General features: G+C 43.2%; 1 long non-coding RNA gene across 1 annotated transcript; it reads right to left on the minus strand.

The window, feature by feature from the left end:
* Positions 1 to 1,682: 1,682 nt before the first annotated feature.
* On the minus strand, positions 1,683 to 5,168 carry LOC119962457. Its single transcript, XR_005459882.1, has 2 exons — positions 5,079 to 5,168; positions 1,683 to 1,732 (listed from the first exon to the last, which is right to left on the minus strand). It is a non-coding gene; the product is annotated as an uncharacterized LOC119962457 (long non-coding RNA).
* Between the last annotated feature and the right edge of the window lie 398 nt (positions 5,169 to 5,566).

Consider the following 5,566-nt stretch of genomic DNA (forward strand, 5'->3'; position numbering starts at 1 on the left):
AACAACTTTGAAGAGATAAAGCTTGGGAACATACGCAAGAGGAAATATGAATGTTTTGCCCTTGGTTTAAAAGCAATTCGAGTACGCATTTTGTTGTCCTTCGGAAGAACAACTTATTATCATAATAAAGCTGAGTACAAATACTAAGCAGTATTTAGTTTACATTACTTTACCTGCTTATTTTAGCTCAAAAGCAGTGTTAAAATATAGTCAATATTCCCAGCATGCTTCTAAATTGGTAACTCATTAACTTCCCTTCCACAATTCCCTCCTTGTTGATCTTTTGATCAATACCTTTTAGTAAATTATCGTGTCCTCCGTAGAGAAGGGTGGTTTATAATGTAAGGGGAACGGAGGTATGACAGTTCCCTGCGTGTTATGAGCCTGGTAGCAAGGCAGCAAGGTGGCTAGGGCTGTTCTCCCGTGTTAGTCCAATAAAAATATCTTGCGCAATATTAAAACAGTAACCATACGACAATCAAGATTACAATGGCGATTAGAATCCAGAACACAATCCTCTGTCCTGACGATCAAAGCTAAAGTCCCACCCCTCATTTTGTTACCTCTCTACAAGTGTGATCCACCAGATTATCAATTTTCTCCGAGTTATCAGGGATGTATGTGCAACAGTCACTGCCAATCAGGGCACAAGTGCCTCCCTTTTCAGCTAACAAGAAATCAAGAGCCATTCTATTCTGCAGGGCATCCTTTCTTATAACAACCATCTCAGTTTCTATCTGGTTAACAGCTTCTGCAGTGTCATTAGCTACCTGCTCAAGGATGTCTTGTAGTTCGCGTAGTTTGTATGCATTAGTGGCTATTCATAATGGTGGTATCATTCCCAGCATTTGTGCCCATGTCATAACACTTTGTGTCGTCCTGTGATGGAGATGGTCCTGCAATTGCTGAATGTGATGCACATAAGGGACTATGTGTCCAAAATAGCAGGAGCCTTCCCAATTTTCTGGTGTGGCCACAGATAAAATACGTGCTGTTATATGCGGTCAGGTTTCCTTTACTATCAGTCATCATTAGTCTAATCGATCTCCTTCGCAGGAGCCTCCACTAGTTTGATTTTCAACTCCTAACCAATCAAAGATGAATAGTCCTTTAGCTGTAAGGTGGAACATAGGGGGTTGCCAATTCAAGGTCTGATCACACTGACTTGTGCCTACTGAGTGGGTCCCATATGTTTTATGATTCTTAAAGCATATACTTCCTTTTGGGACTCCAGTGTAATTGGGAAGGATCAACCAGGGCAGTTGACTTGTTACATTAAACCTAGGCCCCCACCATTCCTCAAACCTATTCATTTTGTATCCAGCTAATCTCCAATCTAACATTTTCTGTGTATCTTCACCACGTCCTGTACTATTTTGTCTTAGAGCCCATTCTTCTATCTCTTTACTGGTGAATAGCATAGGTCGCACAGGGAAGCCCTCCTCCAAGCATCTGGGAATTTGTGTACAAATCCAACAACTGAATTTATTTACCCTCTCTGCGTATGAGTGAGACATGGGTGTTAGTATGCTGTCTACCCTCTACATGATGTTGGATTAATATGATAATATAAAAACATCAACGCCATCATTCTCTTCGGGTTAGCGTTTCGCTAGTACTCTCAAAGTTCCGTATGACGTAGTTTAGACGGGCTGCGTGGATCCAATCTGGCTTTTCTTTTACTTTAACGGCTGTTCGGGTTGTTAGCAGCACTTGGTAGGGTCCATTCCACCTAGAAGAAAAAGAACCTTTGTTTAGTGTTTTCACATACCACTTGATCTCCAGGTTTAAAGGGTGTGTATTTCCCTCTTTTGGATGCATCTGAGCCTTTTGCCTTTTGCACCTTTTCATGTTTTTCTTCTTGTTTTTTCTCAGCGGTTTCACACATGACCTGGGCATGTTTGACTGATGCCTCATTTGACCATATTATGGCTACTGCCGCTGGAGTCACTGGGGGTTTAGTTCCAATTGTCATGGAATGTTCCATTACTATTTCATACAGGGCAGTACGGTAGCATTGTGGATAGCACAAATGCTTCACAGCTCCAGGGTCCCAGGTTCGATTCCGGCTTGGGTCACTGTCTGTGCGGAGTCTGCACATCCTCCCCGTGTGTGCGTGGGTTTCCTCCGGGTGCTCCAGTTTCCTCCCACAGTCCAAAGATGTGCAGGTTAGGTGGATTGGCCATGATAAATTGCCCTTAGTGTCCAAAATTGCCCTTAATGTTGGGTGGGGTTACTGGGTTATGGGGATAGGGAGGAGGTATTGATCTCGGGTAGGACGCTCATTCCAAGAGCCGGTGCAGTCTCGATGGGCCGAATGGCCTCCTTCTGCACTGTAAATTCTATGGTAAATTCTATGGTAAATCCGTATTACGATTTCTCTGATTTTGCAGGGCATATATTACTATGGGTATGGCATCTGGCCATTGCAGCCCATTTTGTTGACACACTTTTGTAACTGCAGTTTTAATTATTCCATCCGCCTTTCCACCATTCCTGAGGATTGTGGCTGATATGGCATATGCAATTTCCAAACAAATCCCATGGCTTCTGTTAGGGCTTTGGTCAATTTGCTAGTGAAATTAGTTCCCCTGTCACTCTTAATACCCATTGGTATTCCTGTATTCCTGGACAAGATAATTTCTCCATTACTCCTACTACCACTTTTCCACTCTTCGCTGGACTTTCCAACATTACATTATATAATGGAACATAGAACATAGAACAGTACAGCACAGAACAGGCCCTTCGGCCCTCAATGTTGTGCCGAGCCATGATCACCCTACTCAAACCCACGTATCCACCCTATACCCGTAACCCAACAACCCCCCCTTAACCTTACTTTTATTAGGACACTACGGGCAATTTAGCATGGCCAATCCACCTAACCTGCACATCTTTGGACTGTGGGAGGAAACCGGAGCACCCGGAGGAAACCCACGCACACAGGGGGAGGACGTGCAGACTCCACACAGACAGTGACCCAGCCGGGGAATCGAACCTGGGACCCTGGAGCTGTGAAGCATTTATGCTAACCACCATGCTACCCTGCTGCCCCATTTCTGAGAGGATATTGCAAAACAAAACAACACTACTCCTCTCAACCTGAATTCCACATATTACCACCTTTTCTGGCAACATTCTTCCCAGACTATATAACTCCTCATCTCTTACCATCAAAGATTGACTAGCTCCCGTATCTCTTAAAATTGTGACTTCATTACCTGCTCCTCCTGATACATATCAGTCAACTTTACCCACAGAAGTAAATTCTTTAAAAAGATCTGGCACCTTCTTATCAATCACCTCTTGATCAGGCTGTACAATCGTTTGCACCTCCTTTGCTTCACTTGGGCTTTCCTTTACCACTTTGATCACTTCTCCTATTTGCTTTGCCTTAGTGGGATGTCTTACAGCCAATGTTAAATGAGGTTCTGAAGTTAAACCCATCCTAAAAAGGTCGCTCTGACTATGGGTCAACTGTACTGACATTCCTAATCCCACAACACCGAAAAATAAAAAGGAGTGACATGCATGATGTCTGCTGTCCTAAGTGACTTTGTGTTTGTAAATTGTATGCGTGCTCATCCTCATGAACATACCAAGCCGTGCAATGGGTCACTATATTCTCTCATCTGGACTCTATCAGTGTGTTTTAATAGCTGTGCCCTTGGGTCTTTTGTAAGACTTCCTGCAGTTTAAAAATTTTTTTTTTTTAAAACAGTGGTGCTATAAGGGTTAACGTTTAGCTGCCAGCATAGAACACAGACACAGAGCGATCGGGCACAGGCTCAGAAGTTATTAAATTTTGCATGTGGTGAGCTCGTATTCGAGACCGTTCTATAAACATTCCATTATCAATAAAATGTATTACCGCTCCTAATTTGCAGTGTCTGACTGCCTAATAGGGTCAGGTGTTGCTAGTTGCGGTACATCCTTCCTGGGAGCTAAATGCTTCTTGGCCTCTTGCCTGATAGCCTCTTTCCCTCTATTTGCTAACCAGACTCATTTCCTTCATTCAAATGATTATCATTATTGGGAACCCAGCCCTCATTTATGCTGGGTGGGATCCCATCCTTCAAAGCAAAGATGCACCATAAGAGTATTCTAGAAGCAGCAAAACATACCCTTGGGAGGGGGCTATGAATAGCACACATTTAAGTCAATTTCCAATGATTGATTTTATAGGCATTGGCTATTCTTAGGGACGTATATTTTTTCTTTGGTCAATATAGGAAAGATCAACTGTCTGCTGAAATGGTTAATGTTTCCTGCAGCATCTAAGGGGCGGAGAACATGGCATGATGTCATTTATGTCTTATCACGTAATCTAAAAACTTATTCATATTCATAGAACAGTACAGCACAGAACAGGCCCTTCGGCCCTCGATGTTGTGCCGAGCAATGATCACCCCACTTAAACCCACGTAACCCGTATACCCGTAACCCAACAATCCCCCATTAACCTTACACTACGGGCAATTTAGCATGGCCAATCCACCTAACCCACACATCTTTGGACTGTGGGAGGAAACCGGAGCACCCGGAGGAAACCCACGCACACACGGGGAGGACGTGCAGACTCCACACAGACAGTGACCCAGCCGGGAATCGAACCTGGGACCCTGGAGCTGTGAAGCATTGATGCTAACCTCCATGCTACCGTGAGGCCAATTCAATTACTTTTATTCATAAAGGCACTGTGGAAGGCACTTTCTTTTAAACTGGTCGTAATTTCCAATGTTTCCGTTCATCAGAGAAATCTCAACAAAAATCACTTAAGCTCTAATGTCTGACTCTGACTCACAAAGACAGACGCTCAAAAATACAACCCACTTCATGCTTTGACTAAAATTAATCGGTTAAACAAAACACACAGATTTTCACAGCTCACAAATATCACAGTTAACCGTTAGCCTTATCTCACGGCTACAGAAAATTTGAATTCCCTTTCTCTTCAGGAACTCATCTGTTCTGCTTTTACCTTAATCTTCTATTTACTTTTACTCCCCTGTTTTTTTTCCGAGAGGGGGGTCAGCTTCATTAGATTCCAATGTGGGAAATATAGGTTTTCCTACCTCATTCCGTTGCTTTACGATTGTTTCTTTTCATTTTCTTACTCATTTTGACTCCCTTATCTGTCCTCTTTAAGGAGTTCACCTTCTTTCTCGCTCCGCATATTTCTACCGAGGCTTCGGGACGACCTGTGAGGAGGTGACGAGTTTATTTCTCATCGTTCCTTCTGCAAAATACTTTAGAACATATACATAACAATAACAACAACCGTGGAAATCATTTACAAATACTACAGGGAGCGCACACCGTGTTTATCCTTACACGAACCTCGAAGTCTTGTTTTTTTTTAAATTTTAGTCTCTGAGGCACCTTTTTCTCCCCATGCAGCTATCATTAATTTATTAATTAAGGTAACTCTCCGAGCATGAGTCACTGGCCAGTAATTAAGGCTGCCGAGCCGCAGACCCCTCTTTCAGCTGGGGTCGCGCGATGGCTCTCTCCCTTTCAGCTGAGAGAGTCCTGTTTAGAGATTCATTTCGGGGTTCACTTC

This window comes from Scyliorhinus canicula, chromosome 2 (genome assembly GCF_902713615.1).
Source record: "Scyliorhinus canicula chromosome 2, sScyCan1.1, whole genome shotgun sequence".
NCBI classification, from domain to species: domain Eukaryota; kingdom Metazoa; phylum Chordata; class Chondrichthyes; order Carcharhiniformes; family Scyliorhinidae; genus Scyliorhinus; species Scyliorhinus canicula.